The sequence below is a fragment of the Zea mays genome, chromosome 6, assembly GCF_902167145.1.
Source record: "Zea mays cultivar B73 chromosome 6, Zm-B73-REFERENCE-NAM-5.0, whole genome shotgun sequence".
Classification (NCBI taxonomy): Eukaryota; Viridiplantae; Streptophyta; class Magnoliopsida; order Poales; family Poaceae; genus Zea; species Zea mays.
This window is the reverse complement of record NC_050101.1, coordinates 42,394,372-42,417,048: the sequence shown is the minus strand read 5'-3', so window position 1 is coordinate 42,417,048 and position 22,677 is coordinate 42,394,372. Positions and strand designations below refer to the sequence as shown.

Here is a 22,677-nt window from a genome sequence, read left to right as displayed (position 1 = left end):
AAGTCAGATCCTCTCCTCTTCGTCAACCGGTGTGAATCATACTTTCGCCAACAACGTACCATGGGGGAAGAAAGGGTGTGGATGGCCTCGTATAATCTCGAGGGCATCGCACAACATTGGTTCATCCAACTCTAGGAGGACGAAGGGATGCCTCCGTGGGGTCGCTTCAAGGAGTTGCTCCACCTACAGTTCGGCCCTGCTCTTCGGTCGGCGTCGTTGTTCGAACTCGCCGAGTGCCGCCGCACCGGATTCGTTGAGGACTACTCCAACCGGTTCTAGGAGCTGCTCTCACGAGCGGGAAGGCTGGACGAGTCCCAGCATGTCCAACTCTTCACCGGGGGGCTCCTGCCGCCGCTCAGTCACGCGGTGCGGATCCACAACCCGGAGACGCTGGCGGCCGCCATGAGTTTGGCGCGTCAGGTTGAGTTAATGGAACTCGATCGACAGCCTCCGACTCCGGCCCGGCCAGCACCGCGAGGCCTACTACCGGCACCAAAGCAGGCGCTTCCGGCGCCCCAGTAGCAGCTTGCCCTCCCCGCGCCGCCGGTGGGCGCACCTCAGGGCCGCGGCGAAGGCAACAACAGGCGGTTGTCGATGGAGGAAATGGCGGATCGGCGCCGCCAGGGCCTCTGCTTTAACTGTAATGAGAAGTATACCCGTGGCCACAATCGTTTCTGCAAGTGGATTTTCTTCATCGACGGCGTGAAGGTCGATGACGCAGCAGACACGGCAGAGACAACCGGGGCAGATACGCCCTGTTTCTCCTTGCAGGCGGTGGCTGGGGTCGCAACAGCCAACACGATGCAGATCGCCGTCACCCTCGGCCCGGTGTCTCTGGTCGCGCTGCTAGACTCGGGCAGTACCCACAACTTCATCTCCGCAACAGCGGCGCATCGCTCCGGCCTCCCCATCCAACGTCGACCACGCCTCACGACAATGGTGGCCAATGGCGAGCGGATCACCTTAGCCGGCGTCCTCCGCAACGCGCCGCTCCACGTCGACGGAGAAGTCTTCCCGGCCGATCTCTTCGTGATGCCCTTGGCTGGGTACGATGTCGTCCTCGGCACCCGCTGGCTCGGCGCGCTGGGACCAATTGTGTGGGACCTCGCAGCTCGCCGCATGACGTTCCAACGAAGGGGTCGCTCCACCACCTGGGCAAGCGCTCCAGGCAACAAAGGGCCGGCGGTGCGCACCACGACCGCGGGCGACGCGCTACGGGAGGCTCTCCTGGACGCGTTTGAGGGGGGTCTTTGCGGCTCCTACGGGCTTGCCCCCCAAGCGGACCCACGATCATCGCATTCTCCTTAAACCGGACGCGCAACCGGTGCCGACCGCCCCTACCGGTACCCGACGGCCCACAAGGATGAGCTGGAGCGGCAGTGTGCGACCATGATTGACCAGGGGATTGTGCGTCGCAGCGACTCCTCGTTCTCGTCGCCTGTCCTCTTGGTCAAGAAGCCCGATGGGTCATGGCGCTTCTGCGTCGACTATCGAGCCTTGAACGCCCTCACCGTCAAGGACGCGTTTCCGATTCTGGTGGTGGAGGAACTCCTCGACGAGCTCCATGACGCCAAGTTCTTCACCAAGCTTGATCTCAGGTCGGGATATCACCAGGTGCGCATGCGGCCGGAAGATGTACACAAGACCGCGTTCCGCACCCACGACGGCTTGTACGAGTTCCTGGTGATGGCGTTCGGGCTCTGCAACGCCTCCGCCACGTTCCAAGCTCTGATGAACAACGTGCTCCGGTCGTTCCTACGCCGATTCGTGCTGGTATTTTTTGATGATATTCTAATTTACAGCAAGACATGGGCAGATCATGTTCGCCACCTCCGGACGGTCCTCGACGAGCTACGCCGCTACCAGCTCTTCTTCAAGCGCTCTAAGTGCTCTTTTGGCGCGCCCTCTGTCGCCTACCTCGGCCACATCATCTCAGCAGCAGGCGTGGCCATGGACCCGGCCAAGGTAGCGGCCATTCACGACTGGCCACCACCTCGCTCCGTCCGGGCCATGCGGGGCTTCCTAGGCCTCGCAGGATACTACCGCCGATTTGTGAACAACTACGACACGATGGCTGCCCTCACAACCCTCCTCAAGAAGGACGACTTCCTCTAGGATGACGCGACGAAGGTCGCCTTTACGGCGCTCAAGGCTGCCGTCACCTCTGCCCCCGTCCTCGCCATGCCAGACTTCACCAAGTTATTCGTTGTCGAGTGCGACGTGTCGTTGTCCGGGTTTGGCGCAGTACTTGTCCAGGAAGGACACCTAGTGGCCTTCTTCAGCCGACCGGTCGCGCCTAGACATCGGGCGCTCGCAGCCGACGAGCGCGAGCTCATCGACTTGGTCCAGGCGGTCAGGCACTGGCGGCCCTATCTGTTGGGGCGACACTTCATCGTCAAGACTGATCACTTTAGCCTCAAGTACCTCCTCGACCAGCGGCTCGCCACGATACCTCAACATCACTGGGTTGGCAAGCTCTTGGGCTTCGACTTCGAGGTTGAGTACCGCTCTGGCGCCACGAACACCGTCGCCGACACCCTGTCCAAACGGGACACCGAGGAGGGCGGGCTGCTGGCTGTAACAGCACCCCACTTCAACTTCATCGAGCGTCTACGTCAGGCCCAAGCCACTAACCCGGCCCTCGTCGCCATCTACGATGAGATTCGCGCAGGCACGCGCAAGGCGCCCTGGTCCATGGTGGGCGGCATGGTCGCCATGGAGGGTTGCCTCTACATACCAGTCGACTCACCCCTTCTGCAGGAGATCATGGCCGCGGTACACAATGATGGCCACGAGGGCGTCCACCGTACCCTGCATCGACTTCGGCACGACTTCCATTTCGCGGCCATGCGTCGTATTGTGCAGGAGTTCATCCAGGCCTACAACACGTGCCAGAGATACAAGTCGGACCACCTACGTCCGACCGGCCTCCTCCAGCCTCTCCCGATTCCCTCCGGAGTGTGGTCAGACATCGGCATCGACTTCATCGAGGCGTTGCCTCGGGTGCACGACAAGACGGTCATCCTCACCGTCGTCGACCACTTCAGCAAATACTGCCACTTCATCCCACTGGCGCACCCCTACACAACGGAGTCAGTGGCGCAAGCTTTCTTCGCTGAGGTGGTTCGCCTTCATGGCGTGCTGCAGACCATCGTCTCGGACCGCGACCCGGTCTTCACTTCGTCATTCTGGAAAGAGCTGATGACACTCACCGGCTCGAAGCTGTACATGTCCTCCGCCTTCCACCCACAGTCAGACGGCCAGTCAGAGGCCGCCAACCGCGTCATCGCCATGTACCTTCGATGCTTCACCAGCGATCGCCCCCGACAGTGGCTTCGGTGGCTTCCCTGGGCGGAGTACATTTACAACACCGCCTACCGATCTTCACTCCACGCGACGCCGTTCAGGGTGGTGTACGGCCGTGACCCGCCTTCCATCCGCTCCTACGAACCCGGCGAGACGCGGGTGGTAGCAGTGGCGCAAGAGATGGAGGAACGAGCCGCCTTCCTCGACGACGTCCGCTATCGACTACAGCAAGCCCAGGATTCCAAAAACGTGCCTATGACCAGCACCATCGAAAGGTGGTCTACCAAGTGGGCGACTGGGCGTTCCACCGTCTCCGTCAACGGTCGGCAACGTCGCTGCCACGAACGCCTACTGGGAAGCTAAAGCCCCGCTACGTTGGCCCCTACCGCGTCCAGGAAGTCATCAACGAGGCAACAGTGGGCTACAGCTTCCTGCGGGCGCCAGGCTCCATGACATCTTCCACGTGGGTGTCCTCAAGAAATTCGTGGGCACACCGCCCGCAGAGCCACCAGTGCTGCCAGCAACTCTCAATGGCGCGGTGGTGTCCGCCCCTAGTCGCATCCTTGCTGGTCGGTTGGCCCGTGACGTCCGTCAAGTGCTGGTCCAGTGGCAAGATGAGCAGGCTGCGTCCGCGACGTGGGAGGACCTCGACGACTTCTGCGCCCGCTTTCCCCAACTTTCAGCTCGAGGACGAGCTGGCCTTCGAGGCCGGGAGAGATGTCATGTACGGTCAACCGTATATCCGTAGGGGGAGGCGCGCGCGGGACATTCGCCGCTCTGAGGAACGCGCCGACCGCGCAGCAAGGGATCGCGCAGATCAGGAAAGGGCGCCAGTGATTGGCGGCTAGAAGGAAAGGGCTAGGAAGGAAACTAAGATTTGGTCAGGTCCTATAATCAAGGAAGCTTCTCCATTTGCTCTGGCCGTCGGCCTTATAAATGGATTGTAACCGGACCTTTGAAGCCAAGCAATAATCTCTCACCTTTCTACCTCTGTTAAGTCTACGGTTGGGAGGCAACCGGAGATTATGCCTCCCAACCGCAGGCTTAACAGAGGTAGAAAGAAGATTATTGCTTGCCTTCAAAGGTCCGGTTACAATCCATTTATAAGGCCTGCGGCCAGAGCAAATGGAGAAGCTCTCCTTGATTATAGAACCTGACCAAATCTTAGTTTCCTTCCTAGCCCTTTCCTTCTAGCCGCCAATCACTGGCGCCCTTTCCTGATCTGCGCGATCCCTTGCTGCGTGGTCGACGCGTTCCTCAGCGTGGCGAATGTCCCGCGCGCGCCTCCCCCTACGGATATACGGTTGACCGTACATGACAACCCAATCCTTACTCACTTGACACCGCATCCAGATCACGACACGGAGCGCCACCAAGGGGGTGGCGGCCCGGCCGTTGCCCATTTAACAGCATACCCGGGTTTCGATATGGCGCGTCGCTAAGAGGGTTACGCTCCAACGGTTTTCTATTGGGTTTCATCTCCATTTGATTGGCTAAGTTTTTATAGCTGGCTCGCCACGCCTAACGCAACCCTCCTCCTTGTACCTGGACTTGGGACCAGGCTATGTTGCACCCACATTTGCCGAGACAACATAGGCGGAGTTTAGCATGACAAACAGAAACGATATATATATATATATATATATATATATATATATATATATATATATATATATATATATATAGTGAGAGAGAGAGAGGGGGAGGGAGGGAGGGAGACAGGCAGACATTGTGAAAATTTCAGCAGTGGAAAAGGTATCTATGAAATATAACTCTTTTGGGTTGTCAAATGTTTTGGTTTTCCTCTCCTGTGCCTACAAAGTGAAGCTACTATTTTTTGTTTTAATACGTATGCATCTTACCCTTTCTCTGTGGGATTTACATTACGTACTATTCCAGGTTGCAACAGCTAGTCAGTTCTTTATATCCTACACCATTCGAACATTTGGGGCTCTCACATTTGCTACCATAATGACAACTAGACAGGTGGATATGGGCATCCTCAGTGTGATATTTCTCGCATACATAATATTCAACCTCTTTTTTTCTGATAATAGTTGTCTATCTATACATTGTTGTAGCTGGTAAGTATATTGCTGTCCTGCATCTGGTTTGCACATCCTCTCAGCTGGATGCAGTGGGTTGGCGCAGTAAGTCATCATCTACCTCCATCTCACCAGTCACCTCACAGTATCACCTGCTTCCATTTCAACCATGAATAAAAACAACAAATGCTCCGTGTTGCCAGGCCATTGTTTTCGGAGCTATATACGCAAAGAGCTTCTTGAGGAGTAAACCGCAGAAGACAGCAGTGGCAAGCCTGCCGCATGGCTCTAGCCCGAACCCTGCTAACAGTAGTTGACGATTGATGACATGATAACATTAGGAAACAATGGACTTGTTGCGGTACCGGGACGAAGATCAATGGCGCCATAGCGCCATGGTGAGGTAACTGGACAAATGGGTTCCAGATGTAGCTGTGTAAACTGCTCCTGACCTGGAGGTGATGGAGGTGATCTCCCTTTTTAGTGGAAAAAAACCAAGGTAGTCCTGATGTTAGTTTAGTATCCACTATCCAGAGACCAATTTTTCAGCCATCCCAGGCTGTGCTATGTTTTTTTTCTCGAACTCGCAAGAGAATTAAGTGTCAAAATAATAAGAGAAGGAAAAGAGTACAAAAAACAGGGGTAAACCCTGCCACACTAGAGATTACATTATTACAGCTCTAAACACGCAAGAGACAACTCCATGAGCTCTCTGGCACCTGCAGCACTTCACATAGTAAACTCTATGGAGATGAACTGTAGCGCCAAATTAACTGTAGGTTGAAGTCCATTAAAAAGGCAACTATTTCTAAGCTTCCATAGCTTCTAAGCAAGAAGAATAATAATAGAATCCATTCCTTTCCTTTCTTCTTTAGGAATCTTCTTCATTGTTCTGCTCCACCAGAATGAAAAATAGTCATCCGTGGGCTGTGGCACCAAAGATAAGGGACCCAACTTCTGAACGGCAGCAGCCCACACTTGTCTATCAAAGACACAAGAAAGCAGAACATGTTGGATAGTTTCAGCTTTCTGATCATAAAAAGGACATGCCGAAGGGTGGGGAACACCTCGTTTTGCAAGTCTATCAGCTGTCCAATATTTATTTTTTTATCACCATTCACGTAAAAAACTTTATTTTGGGGGGGGGGGGGTGCCCAGGTTTTCCAAACCATTTTCCAAGGAGCAAAATTGATTGCTCCCTGGAAAAATGTCGTATATGCTGAGTGGCTTAAATATGTTCCATATTGATCAAGTCTCTATCGATGTTGATCTTCAACCTCGGGCTGTAGCACAAAGTCATTTAGGATTTCCTACAACTGAAGATATTCTTGAATCATCTGGATTGTGAGGACGCCCCTAATATCCCTCACCCAATTCCTTTCTATAAGGCCTTGAGCAATTGTTCTTTTATTACCGATTCTTGTTGGAATTATTTTGGAGAGATTTGGAGTTAACACTTGTATGGATTGCTCTCCCAGTCAGCTGTCTTTCCAAAACGAAGTGTTGTTGTCCCCATTGCCAACCAAGGTCTCAACCATAGTCACAATGTTCTCGGGTCGATTGGGTCGAGAAACAGGGTCACAGGTCATGGGTCGACACTTGAAAAAAATATGGTACAAGGGGGTATACCTTTATGGCTTTATGGGACGTGAATCGTGAGTTTTGTACGTGAACCCAAGTCTAATGTGTCGATGATCCCTGATCGATTCCAAGGGTCGAGGGTGGTGTTCCAAAATCCCAAGGACCATATATGCTATGCCCCAGCGGCCTAGCTTAATACCAACTTAACAAAACCTAACACCAGCCCAATATCGACCCACTATAGCAATGAAACCGTATACTTCTGCTCTAGACCCACATAGGAGCCATAGAGCTCACGAGGCAGAAGCACCACCGCCCAACCAAGGACCTTTGCAACCTGTAGGAGGAGCGCCGACGCAGGAAGCCAGAGCGCCACCTCTTGCTGGCCACAGGAGGATCCTCATTCGCGCACCATACATGTCGCCCCGCCATCATCTGCGTAGCCTTGCCCCAATCCGCGCCACCCTGCTCCAACCTGCATGATCCTCCTCTATTACAAACGAGCATGAGTCGTTGTTCCCATCTGCATTGGTACAACGATTCCCTAGCGTTCGGGACGATGACCCATGGTAACCCCGACCCACGATTTGGGACGCCGATTGCAGGTAACGGAATACGGCATCGACCCTGTTTCTTGTGACTATGGTCTCAACTGCCACATGGAAGAAAGCCTTTTCCTTTTTTGAAACAGGAATTGGCAGCCCTGCCCAAGGTCTATGAGCATCATTTTTTCCAGCCAAAGCCATCTAATCCTTGGGGACCAGCCCATAACTTGGAGGTTAGGTATGAGGCCACCAAACTGCAAGGGTCTTGTAATTTTATCCCATGCCAATAAACACTTGGGCAAATAGACTCTTCTTTTGTCGATGCTTTGATGACCCATGTAGGCAACTCCAAAGCAAGCATTTGGTGAATTGGTATTGCAGAAAATATATCTTTTACTACAGCTAATCTTCCTGCCTTATCCATAAGTGTTGCTTTCCAATGTGGAAGGTTACTAGCCACCTTATCGATCAACACCTGCCAATCTGCCTTACTTGGCTTTCTTGGTGTTAGAGAAAGACCCAGGTATTTGCAAAGGAAGTCTTTCACTTCACAAGAGAGAACATTAGTCACCAAATTAGATTCTTCAGAAGAGCATCTAATTGAGATGACAGAACTCTTCTCAATGTTAGTAACTAGGCCTGAAGCTTTTCCAAAGACACTCAACAAGGCCTTTAAAGATATTGAGCTCCCTCTCATTTGGCTTGAGGAAACAAATGACATCATCTGCATGCATGGAGAACCTATGCTGCATCTGCTGGGTGGGGAGAGGTTGGATGAAACCTTGACCAGCAGAAAATCTGACTAAAGAATTCAATACCTCCATCACCAAAATGAATAGCATAGGAGAGAGTGGATCTCTCTGCCTAAGTCCTCTTTGATGGCTAATTGAACTTCCAGTCTCCCCATTGACTAGCACCTTGGGTAGTTGCTGTGGATAGTAAAATGCAGATCATGTTTTGCCACTTAGATCCAAAGCCAATATGTTCCATAAATTCAGTAAGAAAGGGCCATGAAACTGAGTAAAATGCCTTTGAAATGTCCAATTTTAGTAGACAGTAGGAGTCTCTCTTCTACTGCAGACATCTAGCCATTTGCTGTACTAACAGAAAATTATCATGGATCTTGCTCTCTTTCACAAAAGCACTCTGATTAATGGATATTAATCCAGGCAGCACTGCAGCTAGATGATTAGCCATCGCCTTAGCGATTGTGTTGGAATAAGTCTCGTGGTCTGTGGGAAGGACAACAGCAGTCCTTGACGGTTTTTGACTGCAGGGATAGCAGCATCTCAGTCTTTTTGACTGCAAGGACAACGTGGGACAGCAGCAGCAGCATGTCAGTCTTTTGACTGCAAGGACAGCGTGCTGCAGGCATCTCCTTTTCGTTTTTCTAGCTTTTGGAGGACAACAACTTGCTGCAGTTTTCTTTTGACTAGAGTACAACAACACCTAGTGGTTAGTGCAGTTTGTAGGACAGGTAGTGCAGCTTGTAGGACAGCATATTCGCATCTCTAGGAAGCATATGCTGCAGCCCCTTGGACTATAAATATGTATCCCAACCCTTAGACGGGTATGACATCGTGTATTGTTTGAGAAAATAAACAGAGAATCGCCCCAACCCATAGTGTCATCCTCTGGATGAGAGTAAGAGTCCCGTTGCTTACAATTGGTATCAAAGTCAAGTTATCTTGTAGCCTAAACATCTTTTGCTCATCTCCTTCCCACGCCTCTCCCTATACTCTGTCGGAAGCAAGAGCTCCAATTGTTGCTTCCTCTCCTGCTCGGACGAGCAGCCTTTCGTCTGAGACAACCTCTTCCACACGCAGCGACCCCTCTATAGCACACCATGTCCCTACGCTCGGTCACTTCGAGTGTGCGGCGCCAGCAGGAAGCCGAGGTCGTCGCGACACAAGAACGCGAGCGAGCAGCAGCAGCGGCAACGGCGAGGGCAGCACGACTGGTGGCGGCGGAACTGGCAGCAGCGAGAGCGGAAGTAGAAGCAACGGAGGCGGCGGATGCTGCACGTGCGACGGTGGCAGAGCTCGAGGCTCTGCTTGGCAGTAGCGTCGACAGCTCAGTTTCCGGCGACGGCAGCACCAACGACGAGCTCAGGCTGGCAAGGGAGGCAGCGCAAGAGCAGGCGGCTCAATGGGCAGTCGCGCACCCCCATGGGGATTCGCGCGGCGGCAGGCTAGATAGGCACAGACGCGTCGACGACAGCCCAGATGGGCGAGGACGCGCCGACGGTGCTCCCGGTGGCGGCGGCCGGGTCGATGGAGATCGCGGCCTCTACAGGCGGCGCAACTCTCCCTCCCCGGATCGGTACCATGGTCACCGTGGGGTCCAGGTCGTTGTCAGGGACATCGGTCCCGGCGGTGGGTGGCCTACCCTCACCAAGACCAACCACGTCGAGTGGGCCGCGGTGATGAGGGTACGGCTCCAGGTTCGCCACATGTGGGAAGCAGTTCGGTACGGCGACATCGACTACTACGAGGATCGACGAGCGCTAGATGCCCTCATTGCTGCAGTCCCGCCCGAGATGCAGTTTTCGCTTTCTCAGAAGCGGACTGCCAAGGAAGCCTGGGACGCCATCGCTGCGACCCGCATCGGCAACGACCGTGCCCGCAAGACCACACTGCATGCACTTCGCAAGGAGTGGGAGAACTTGGCCTTCAAGTCAGGTGAGGATGTTGATGACTTTGCTCTTTGCCTCAACACTTTGTTGTAGAAAATGGTGCAGTTCGGCGACGACACCTACGATGAGGAGAGAGCCGCCGAGAAGCTCTTCCGTTGCATCCCTGAGAAGTACAAGCAGATCGCTCGCTCAATCGAGTCTCTGCTAGACGTCTCCACGATGACGATCGAAGAAGCGATTGGTCGTCTCAAGGTCGTCGACGAAGATGAACCATAGGCCCTCTCTGGGCCTATCACCATCGGCGGGAAGCTACATCTCACTCGGGAGCAGTGGGAGGCCTGCCAAGGTGACAAGAAGAAGGGGGGGTCCTCGACACGGGGCCACAAACGCGACAAGCCGCGCGGAGGCGCCCAGGCCGAGGCGCGAGGACAAGCTGAGGGTGGTGGCCGTGGAGGCGCCCAAGCCGGTGCCGTCGGCAACAAGAAGCCGACACGAGATGACGGTTGTCACAACTGTGGCAAGCTTGGCCACTGGGCCAGGGAATGTCGACAGCCACGACGTGGCCAGGGCAACGTCGCACAGGCGGAGGCGGAGTAGGAAGCTCTGCTTCTAGCACACGCAAGCATCGAGATATCTCCAGCGTCACCGGCCGCAGCAGCACTCCTCCACCTTGATGAGTCGAAAGCACGCGCTTTCCTTGGCGACGGCTACAACAACGACATGATCGAAGGATGGTGTTGTTTGTCACTTGTTCTCAAATGTTGTGAATCAAGAATAAGACAACACAATTGTTAAGTATTAAGGACCTTCGTTTGCCGAAGCATTATCTCCCTAAGGACATAATGTTCATTAGACGAAGGTTATGAAGGACATGTCTTCATCACCTTATAGATAAATCAAAATACAAAGAGATAGAAATGGCAAGTATAACTTATCGATCCATTCATGTTTGCATTCCGTAAAGCATGCATGAGTATTAACAGATTGTATATTACATTGATACCTTCGGCTTGCTCGAAGGCGTTGACGTGAGGGCGAATACAATTCAGCGTGTACAGTACAGTGCTACTGTTCATCTATTTATAGGCGCGAGACGTAGCACAGGTAAAATTACATTTATATCCCTGGCATTTGCTTAAAACCATAACATGAATCATTAAGGACTAAGCAGTCTTTTTCCCTTTCGTCCAACATCATTTTTAGTCTTCATTACCATTATAAGCCGAAGCTGTTACTTTTTGGCAATAGCTTCGACGTTCGTTCTTATCATCTTCAGGTCACATCTTCATCACGTATGCCTTCATTATAGGGGGAGAACTTCCATTCTAAAGGCGAAGCTCCCTGTAACAATCTATATCATGCTGGAAACAAATGGTTAATCATGTTTTTGAGGACCTTCGGAAGAGAAAGACCCTCAACAGGTGCCTCGACGCCGACGCCACTCATCACATGACCGACCAACGGGAGTTCTTCACCGAGCTCGACTCTAGCATTCGAGGCTCTGTCAAGTTTGGGGACTCCTCCGGCGTAGAGATCAAGGGCACCGGCTCAGTCATATTCACCGCCGCGTCTGGTGAGCACAGGGTGCTCACCGGAGTCTACTACATCCATGCGTTGAGGAACTCTATCATCAGCTTGGGACAGCTGGATGAGAACGGTTCGCGCGTGGAGGTCGAGCAAGGAGTCATGAGGATCTGAGACCCCTCTCGTCGCCTTCTTGCCAAGGTACGCAGGAGTCCAAATCGGCTTTACATCCTCAACGTGAAGGTGGCACGAGCGCTTTGGGCATCTTAACTTCGAGGCCCTGAAGCGACTCAGTGCCAAGGAGATGGTACGAGGTCTGCCGTACCTTGACCATGTGGAGCAATTCTGCGATGTTTGTGTGTTGACAAAGCAGAGACGACTCCCCTTTCCCCAGCAGTCGAGCTTCCGAGCCAAGGAGAGACTCGAGCTCGTGCATGGGGACTTGTGTGGCTTGGTGACACCAGCCACACCAGGAGGACGACGCTACTTCTTGCTGCTCGTCGACGACCTCTCCCGCTACATGTGGGTGATGGTCCTTGGCAGCAAGGGAGGGGCTGCGAACGCCATCAAGCGCGTGCAGGTCGCTGCGGAGGCGGAGTGCGGTCGCAAGCTGTGTGCTGCGCACCGACAACGGCGGTGAATTCATAGCGGTTGAGTCCTCGTCGTACTGTGCGGATAAGGACGTTCAACGCCACTACTCCGCGCCGTACAACCTACAGCAGAACGGCGTCGTCGAGCGGCACAACCAGACGGTTGTGGGGATGGCTCGGGCTCTCCTCAAGCAGAGGAGAATGCTGGCTGTCTTCTGGGGAGAGGCGGTGGTGACAACGGTCTACATCCTCAACCGCTCGCCCACCAAGACACTCAATGGGATGACACCGTATGAGGCTTGGCATGGGCGCAAGCCGTCGGTCTCTCACCTATGGGTCTTCGGTTGCCTCGCGTTCACCAAGGAGCTTGGCCATATCGGTAAGCTCGACGACAGGAGCACCCCAGGGGTGTTCATTGGCTACGCGGATGACTCGAAGGCCTACCTCATCCTTGACCCAGGAACACTGCGTGTGCGCACGGCGCGCGACGTAGTGTTTGACGAAGGGCGAGGATGGGCCTAGGACAAGGCGGTGGACGACGACCGTCGTGCGATGACTTCACCATCAAGTACGTCCACTTTGAGGGAGCCGGGAGAGTAGGCGACCCTTCTCCGAGTAGGCCTACCCGAGCCCCCAAGTCTCCACCGACTCCAGCGCCACGCTCTCCAGCTCCGGCTACAACGAGCTCTTTGCCACCACGCAATCCAGCCACGACTCCGGCTCCAGCGAGCTCTCCGTCACCACGTACTCCAGCACCGATGGTACCCTCTCCGGGAATGTCCTCTCCGACGCCAGCTCGTGTCGAGCACAACCCAGTGGAGCTCGTGACCCTGCTCTCCCACGTCGAGGAGCGCGTCGACGCGTGCTACAACGGCGAGTCGTTGCGATATCGAAAGGTGGAGGGCCTTCTCATCGACCCGTCGATGTCGGGCCCAACGTCTCGCATTCTGGCGGAAGAGTTGCATCTTGCATGCGACAATGGCGAGCCTCGGTCTTTCGCCGAGGCCGAGAAACACGGACCTTGGCGTGCCGCGATGCAGTCGGAGATGGACGCGGTTGAGACAAACCGCACCTGGGAGCTCACTGATCTCCCTCATGGTCATCGCGCGATCATCCTTAAGTGGGTGTTCAAACTAAAGAGGGATGAAGCCGACACCATCGTCAAGCATAAGACTCGCTTAGTGGCACGCGATTTTTTACAGCAGGAGGGGATCGACTTCGACGATGCTTTCCCCCCGTGGCACGGATGGAATCCGTGCGACTCCTCCTTGCGCTGTCAGCCTAGGTGGGCTGGCACGTTCATCACATGGACGTCAAGTCGGCGTTTCTTAACGGCGATTTAAAGGAGGAGGCCTATGTATACCAGCCGCCAGGTTTTGCGATCTCTGGCAAGGAGGGCAAGGTGTTGCGACAGGCACCGAGGGCGTGGAATGTCAAGCTGGACTCCACGCTCAAGAGGATGAGCTTCATGCTAAGCCCGCATGAGGCGGCCATCTATCGGCGGGGCAATGGAGAAAATGCCCTGCTGGTAGGTGTCTACGTCGACGATTTGGTGATCACCAGCGTCAAGGATGCAGAGGTGACGACGTTTAAGGAAGAGATGAAGGCTATCTTCCAGATGAGTGACCTGGGGCATCTCTCCTTCTACCTAGGGATTGAGGTGCACCAGAGTGACTCTGGGATCACACTTCGCCATACCGCCTACGCCAAGCGCATTGTTGAGCTGGCTGGGCTCACTAATTGCAACCCAGCTCTCACTCCGATGGAGGAGAGGCTGAAGCTGAGCCGTGATAGCACGACGGAGGAGGTGGACGCTACTCAGTACCGGCGTCTTGTGGGGAGTCTTCGCTACCTCGTCCACACACGATCGGATCTGGCATACTCCGTTGGCTACGTTAGTCGGTTCCTGCAGCAACCGACGATGGAGCATGAGCAGGCTGTGAAGAGGATCGTCCGCTATGTTACGGGGACTCTTGACCACAGTCTCTACTACCCGAGGTGCCCTGGGGAGGCACACCTTGTCGGGTACAGCAACCACGCCGGCGACATCGACACCAGCAAGAGCACAAGCGAGATCCTCTTCTTCCTCGGCAAGTGCCCCATCAGCTGGCAGTCGGTCAAGCAGCAGGTGGTGGCCATGTCCAGCTGCGAGGCCGAGTACATAGCAGCCTCCACCGCTTCAACTCAGGCGCTCTGGCTTGCTCGCCTGCTCAGTGATCTCCTCGGGAGAGACGTTGGAGCAGTGGAACTCCGGGTGGACAGCCAGTCTGCCCTGACGTTGGTTAAGAACCCCGTGTTCCATGAACGAAACAAGCACATCCGGGTGAGGTACCACTTCATCCGTGACTGTTTGGCAGAAGGGAGCATCAAGGCGCGCTACATCAACCCCAAGGATCAGCTTGCAGACCTGCTCACCAAGCCCCTTGGGAGGATCAAGTTTCTTGAGCTTTGCTCTAGGTCCGGGATGGCCCAACAAGACGACACACAAGACTTAGGGGGAGAATTGTTGGAATAAGTCTCGTGGTCTGTGGGAAGGACAACAGCAGTCCTTAGCGGTTTTTGACTGCAGGGACAACAGCATCTCAATCTTTTTGACTGCAAGGACAACGTGGGACAGCAACAGCATGTCAATCTTTTGACTGCAAGGACAGCGCGCTGCAGTCATCTCCTTTTCGCTTTTCTAGCTTTTGGAGGACATCAGTTTGCTGCAGTTTTCTTTTGACTAGAGTACAACACCTAGTGGTTAGTGCAGTTTGTAGGACAGGTAGTGCAGTTTGTAGGATAGCATATTCACATCTCTAGGAAGCATATGCTGCAGCCCCTTGGGCTATAAATATGTATCCCAACCCTTAGACGGGTATGACATTGTGTAGTGTTTGAGAAAATAAACAGAAAATCGCCCCAACCCATAGTGTCATCCTCTCGATGAGAGTAAGAGTCCTGTTGCTTACAGATTGTGCCGCCACAGTCGTCTATCATCTTTACGATCACTTCTAGGAGAAGGGGAATCCGGTGGTGAGGAAGGAGGAACCATCAGCGGAGCTGATCCAGACATTAGAAAGACTGCAATCTTGATCGGGTAGAACAATGTGCGGGTCTCCAACGGTGCACCATCCAACTAGAGCATCAATTCTTCAATGTGTAGATTCACAGCCTGGTGAATAAGCTCAAGGTGGGCACACCAGACACTAAGCTTGAAGGAAGAGAAATCAGGAGAGGATTTTGTGTCTGAATGCAGCCTCTGGATCATGCAGGAGTCATGAAGGAGTAGCTCCACTAATTCTTTGCTCCAGACGTGCTCTGGGACTCCCAGTTGCTCAATGTCGACCAGGATTGGAAGCGAAGCTCCACGAGCCACACAGGATTGGCGCGTCCACCGCCGAAGGTGTAAGCGCAAAGTTGAAGTGATGAACGACCTTCCCCCGTTGTAGACTCGCAGCGCCATACTCTCGTTGGGGAGGATGAGAATGTAGGCGTCCGACGAAGCTCGACGGAGATTGAGTGCACCAACCTCTAGGTTGAACCTTGCGGCGAGCACATTAGAAATCTCTGGGATGTCGACCATTTGATTATCTCCGATGACCGTGATAAGCAGAGCGCGCCGTCTTCCATGTGGTTGATCGCGGTGGAGCGTTGGAGGAAATGCACTAGACACACAGGACGCTCTGGGGACACATGAACAGGGGAGTGCGGCACCGGGTTGGAGTCACCAGACGCCCCATGACTAGCTCCCTGCCGCCTGCGCCCACACCTAGTCGTCTTGCGTGGAGGATCGTTAGGAACAAAGAGGCATCCACCCTGTCCCTTGCGGCGTCACGACCAATGGCTGTAGAGGTCGTTGGGATGAGAAGTTGTAGAGGACACATGGCGCCAGACCATTACATGACGCGACATGGAGAAGTCTCGTCTAGGTGCGCGAGCTCGGGCCACTGGCTGCTCGACTACCGACCTCCTCGGGCACACGTAAGAACGATGCCCAAGCGTGAGGCAGCGAAAGCAGCGCGTACGACACTGGCAAACAACCGCACTGTGGGATGGCGAAGGGCAATTGAAGCACTTCCCTAAAGGTCTTCAGGAATCCTCTTGATAGGGTGCTCCTGTGGACGCCCAAACGACGAGGCTTCACACTTCTAAAGCTACCATCTCTCAAAAGGATCTTGTATTGCCACCAAGGGTACTATCGGTTTTTTGTGTTAGAGTGGACACACTAACCAGTTCAACCCAAAAGCTTGAGCTGATGAGAGAAGGTAGTCAATCCACTTATACACTTCAGCACCCCCACTCACGTGCAGCCAAAGAGAAAGACATAAACACCGCCAGAGAGAAAGGCACAACCGTGGAAATAAATGGGTGGAGGCACAAATAAAGCCTCTGCGGGGCGAGGCCGCGAGGCAGAGGCCGCCTAGGGCCTCCGTGATGGTGTCAAGGTCGCCGGGCGGAAGGGGTCGGTCTTTCGGGGCCCTGACCATCTCCCCTTCGTCGTTGATAATAAAGTCGAGGCTCCCGAAATGGATGGTCGTTCCGGGGGTCCAAACGACGTCGCGACCGACCATCTGGAGCTTGGAGAATGCGTCGAGATCGCGCACGAACCCCTACCTGGCGCGCCAACTGTGTTTTGAACCAGCTCCGACAAGTAAATTTGTTTGTGCGTGTTCTGGGGTCCGGTTGGTGAGCCCGATGGTCTCGGGATTTATACTGGTTCGGACAGAACGTCCCTACATCCAGTCTTTGGTGGCTCGCGCTACCGACACCTTTATTGCTCAATGCTTGTAGTAGGTGTTACAAGCGGGCGAGGGGGGAGGAGGCTCCCAAGTCTTGTGTGTGGAGTGGCCTAAGTACTACGAATCTGGTGCTCTCAACCTAGCTAAGCCTTGGGCTTCGTGGCGGCGCGCTCGACTCCGGCCTCTGTAGTCTTCCGACGTGTGGTTGTCCGCATATCGTGTGCGTCTCTCCTTTTCCTTCGTGCTCGATCCTCCTTTTATAGGCTAAGGTGGGGGTCGGTTACCAGTAGCTTCTTAAGGAAGAGCTATTGCGCCGTGGTAAAACGGGGCGTTCTACCTCAGTAAAGTTGTGCTTGTCCGTATGTGCCTCAGTTGTCTAGGCTTCTCTGGCCGCACTCTTTATAGGCTAAGGTGAGGGCGGCAGCAGGCGGCGGTGGCAGGCAATTGCGGTGCGTCCCGCCGCCTCCGCTCACCCTGCGGTCGATGAGCTCCAAGGCGCGGTCCTGCCTCCAGTCGTTGCAGCTGCTCGCCATCACCCGCCGCAGCCTAGACGAGTGGCCCAAGGCTGGCTCTGACAACGTCGGCGAGTGGCCCAACCCCACCACGCTCGACGCATCCAAGGCGGGCGGCGGACCATCCTCCGCCAGGCCCGGGGAGGGGCTCCGGCTCGACCTCTCCTCGCTCCGCTCGCAGGGACGCAAGGACCAGATCGCCTTCTTCGACAAGGAGTGCTCCAAGGTCCTCTGTGGCGACGCGGTCGTCAAGAACCGCGACATCCTGAGGAAGAACGACATCACCCACGTTCTCAACTGCGTGGGCTTCGTCTGCCCGGAGTACTTCAAGTCTGACCTTGTCTACCGCACCCTCTAGCTGCAGGACAGCCCCACCGAGGACATCACCAGCATCCTGTACGACGTGTTTGATTATTTTGAGGACATCAGGGAGCAGGGTGGCCGCGTGTTTGTGCATTGCTGCCAGGGGAGGGGCTCCGGCTCGACCTCTCCTCGCTCCGCTCTCAGGGACGCAAGGACCAGATCGCCTTCTTTGACAAGGAGTGCTCCAAGGTCGCCGACCATGTATACCTCGGCGGCGACGCCGTCGCCAAGAACCGCGACATCCTCAGGAAGAACGGCATCACCCACGTTCTCAACTGTGTGGGCTTCGTCTGCCCGGAGTACTTCAAGTCTGACCTTGTCTACCGCACCCTCTGGCTGCAGGACAGCCCCACCGAGGACATCACCAGCATCCTGTACGACGTGTTTGATTACTTTGAGGATGTCAGGGAGCAGCGTGGCCGCGTGTTTGTGCATTGCTGCCAGGGGGTGTCGCGCTCCACGTCGCTGGTCATCGCCTACTTGATGTGGAGGGAAGGCCAGAGCTTCGATGACGCCTTCCAGTTTGTCAAGGCTGCCCGGGGGATTGCGAACCCAAACATGGGCTTTGCTTGCCAGCTTCTCCAGTGCCAGAAACGGGTGCATGTGATTCCGTTGTCTCCAAATTCAGTGCTCAGGATGTACCGCATGGCGCCGCACTCCCAGTATGCCCCTCTGCATTTGGTGCCCAAAATGCTCAATGACCCATCCCCTGCCGCACTGGACTCTAGAGGCGCCTTCATTGTACACGTTCTGTTGTCCATCTATGTCTGGGTTGGGATGAAGTGTGATCCGGTAATGGAGAAGGATGCAAAAGCTGCTGCGTTTCAGGTAGTGAGGTACGAGAAGGTGCAGGGGCACATCAAGGTTGTGAGAGAAGGTTTGGAGCCACAAGAGTTTTGGGATGCATTTTCAAGTACGCTGCCTAATTCAGATACTAATACAAAGATTAGCAAGGACCAGATCGATTCAGCATCCAAGAGTAACCCAGGAAGCCGGATAATTGAGTCTTATGACGCTGATTTTGAGCTTGTCTATAAGGCAATCACCGGGGGAGTGGTTCCAGCGTTCTCAACTTCTGGGGCTGGGGACGAGACCCACCTTCCAGCCAGAGAGAGTAGCTGGAGTTTACTGAGGCACAAGTTCATCTCCAGGTCGCTAGCTCGTGTTTATTCATATTCTGCTCTAATCAGGGATTTTGATCCACGGGTAGACCGTGTACAGCACCTGGCTGCTGAGGCATCGACCTCACCTCCTTTCCTTTCTCCAAGCTCCTTCTCATCGGATTCAAGCGCCAGCTCGAAGTATAATTCAGATTCACCCTCCTTATCACCTACAACTAGCTCCCCGCCATCATTTGGCCTCTCGCCTGCTTCATCTAATCTGCCTCAAGCTCTTGTGCCATCGTCCAGGTCTCCTCTTTCTCAATCATCTAATGCAGGGGCTTCAAAGCCTTCTGGCCTGGAATCAATACGCCATCCTTCCAAGACCTCTTCTATAGCAGAAAGAAGAGGAGGCTTCACACTTCTAAAGCTACCATCTCTCCAAAAGGACCTTGTATTGCCACCAAGGGTACCGTCTAGTATTCGCAGAACTGACGAGGCCTTGGATAAGAGTTGTACAAATGGTGTCAAAAGGCCGACTGGTGATTTTCGCTCAGAAAAATGCACTGATAATAGTTCAAGCTTGCATTCCGAAACCAGATTAACTGAGCGTACTGACAGTAACTCAGAAGCTTGCAGTAATGTGCAACTGTTGGTTTACCAGTGGCCCAGCATGGAAAAGCTAACTACGTTTGCACGCAAGGATCTTGACTCAAACTCGGTTTTGATTTTTGTTACATCGAATGCCATCAGAAGAGAAGCAGTTAAAATGGTGTATGTGTGGGTAGGAGGCGAAATTGAAAGCAGCAAGAGTGTTAATGCTGTTGATTGGCAACAGGTCACTGGTGATTTTCTTCATCGAAAAGGCCTCAGCGATGCTCTTCCTATAAAGGTATGTGCATACTGTGCATCGCCTCTACTTTGCTGCACTTTATTCTGCGTCTGAGCTTTTAGCTTACCATTCCAGCTGTATTAACACCTTGGAATTTGAATTTAGGAGTTCAATGATTTCTTGCTTCAGATGGTGACTCTTTTAATGGTCACAGCACTCAAATAGTATAAACATTGCAACTGAAACTGAAATAGCAAACTCCAGTGAACTTCAATGTTATAGGAGGACCACATGATTCACCTACCTATCTTAGATTCTTCCCATCCTTTTCAATTATTGATATTAGTCAACATAGATTGTTAGTCTGTAACATCGATGTTTGGTCATCTAGAAAAGATTGGATTATATATTGCGCTAGTGATGTGTCAAAAGACAATACATAAGGCCAATCAGTTCATGTCGCGTTGCAGATATATGTTTCTAGGATTACTTTAGTTTTCCTGTACTTATGAACATTGATACTTGATTGAAATTTTTGTGGCTGAAGGATAATGGATCCTATTAGCATCTGGAACTTTACCGATGAACTCTATTTGTATTTTATTGTTCGTTTGCTTTCACACAATGGCTTGTTTATCTATAGATGTCATATCATACTACATAAACATATGCCAGTAGTTCCTAATTTTTGAAACATTGAACGTAGAATTGTTTGGTCCAATCAATGACTGATAAAAAGGTCGAAGTCAATTATCAGACAACAACTTTGGTTATTTTCATGTATCAGTAATAAGATAGGATATAATATTAGTCTGTCTTGGGCAGGAAAAGGCCCTGTGAGCTTGGCATCTGTACCTGATATGTATAATTTACAGTGCAGACAAGTTTGACTGGAAATGATATCTTTTTGAGTATATTGTTATCTTGGATCACTTATCTTTATTTTTTGTAATTTGGCATGCCTATATATAGTCAAGGACCCAGTCCCACAACATCTGATGACGATTGGTTGACTAATAAATCTGAATTATTTAGCGTCAGGTCAGGGAATAATGATGATTATGCCCCAGAGACCATTCCTTGATCTGTTCTAGCTAATGAAGTTGTCATGTCCATTCTGTTTTTAGTGTAAATTGAAATGTCTCTTGGTTGTTGCTGTTTGTTTGTTTGCGCACATCAGTGGAACTTCTTCGACTTGTCATAGATTTGCCATGTGTCACTCCAGGCTCCAAGTAATCATACTGCTAGTAATAGCGATTTTGTTTGGGATTTCTTGTGGAATCTCTTGCTCACACCAGAAAGCATGCTCTAGCTTGCTGCCGTCATGGGCTCATGGCAATGATTGGATTCAGATCCACAGCCTTGTCTTCCATCTTGAATCCTGCAATCCTGCTTGGTACTTATTGTTCTTGACTTATTTGGAGATACTTGGCTAAAATTGTGACTGTTTTTATGCGGATGCGGGCCTGTGTAACATGTTCTTTTTGTTTTCTTGAACACTATAAACTACATATCTGAATGTTCCCATGTGCCATGCAATATTACTTTGTGCTATTTCTCTCCTTTGTTCTGTTTGAATTTTATTATTACTAATTCTCGTTGGATTTTAACGATGCAGGTTTTCAAGGAGCATGAAACAGAGAATCTTTTGGAACTACTGAATTTTAGTTAACATTAGGCGGTAGCTATCAGGATATTGTAGTTGCTTAACAAACTCACCCACCCCACAAATTGTCATTCAACGAAGGCATGCCCTCCAGCATCAGTCGGTACCGATGATTGTCAGCGAGGTATAAAGCCTCTACCATCCCCTTCCCTTGAACATAACAGGCCCTACAGACAGATTCCATTTTAGTAGAAGCGGTGGATCGACAACTGCGCCTCGTTGGTCTATCTTTTGTCCAAATGGCAGGATGCTGCCAATGGGCGTTGTAAGCGCAATCAGCCAATTGGGTGGTAATGTAAGCTTTAGCTTTAGATACTGGGAGATGGTCTGTCAACAGTTACTTTTAGCCTAAACATTCTTGTACATCTTTGAAAGTGAACAGATTTGTAATCCTTGTGGCATATAAATGGTAACATTGTTCATAACTTTTAAACTGATATAGAACCCAGTTGTTAAATATAAATGGATTCTAATCTAATATCATAGCTTCCTACTACTAATCATTACGTACGTATGTGTAGAGAATCAACAAAATTAAAGGCGTAGGGAATGTTTTTACACCACTGTAATTTTATTTAGTATTTTGGTTGCCATCATAAATATCCTAAACTCTTCTATGCCATGCATATGCAGTTTTTTACTCTATACTAGTTCTGTTAGTCTACTGTTATTTTGATTCTGATGGAGCGGATAAAATAATGAAGTTATCCTTGGTTGTTCTGAAGTTAAAATTACAATTTCATATTGTGTAAAGTACCTCCTCCGTTCTAAAATTATAATCTCATAGTGTAAAATTATAATTTCATATCGTGTGAAGTTAAAATATAGTACCTCTTTTTTCAGTCCACGTTCGAGAATTAAATGATAACGAATATAGACATACATATAAATTATATTTATAGGTTCATTAATGAATAGGTGTTTAGTCAAACGAATTATATTTTGAGACGGAGTTAGTATGTAGCTAATAATGAAGTGTTCATGATTATTTGTCTCGTCATTTACCCATTTCGTCAGTGTCAAAGTAATTTTGACTAGATGCAGCGAACGCAATAATGATCGAGAGGTTTCCTGAAAACGAGAAGGTATACTTCAGTTTTTGACTTGGTGGATGGCGATACAAGGAATAATTAACCTCATAGTTTTTGAATTATGTTACGCCTAATGGCCTCATAAACTCTAGGTTACCCTAAAAAAATGTCATGTTAGTGTTATCCTACCACGTAACCTTGATCCTCACCATGCTTCTTGCTATGG

The 22,677-nt window shown here is 51.9% G+C and overlaps 2 pseudogenes across 3 annotated transcripts in view; both read left to right on the top strand.

Annotated features, from left to right (window-relative positions):
* The window catches only part of LOC100280126 (adenosine 3-phospho 5-phosphosulfate transporter pseudogene), a 36,069-nt pseudogene extending 14,242 nt beyond the window's left edge, over window positions 1-21,827 (top strand). Inside the window, exons 8-10 of one of the 2 annotated variants that reach the window (NR_153855.1) lie at window positions 5,206-5,292; window positions 5,388-5,456; window positions 5,555-5,966. The product of NR_153855.1 is annotated as an adenosine 3-phospho 5-phosphosulfate transporter pseudogene, transcript variant 2 (transcript). Of the gene's footprint in view, window positions 1-5,205; window positions 5,293-5,387; window positions 5,457-5,554; window positions 5,967-19,760; window positions 19,815-21,372 lie in introns of those variants that run through there. The other variant, NR_153854.1, reaches the window with a different exon arrangement.
* Window positions 13,384-21,839, top strand: LOC112081414 (uncharacterized; annotated as a pseudogene). The gene is made up of 2 exons (NR_153856.1): window positions 13,384-19,814; window positions 21,373-21,839. The product of NR_153856.1 is annotated as an uncharacterized protein (transcript).
* The last annotated feature ends 838 nt before the right edge of the window (window positions 21,840-22,677 follow it).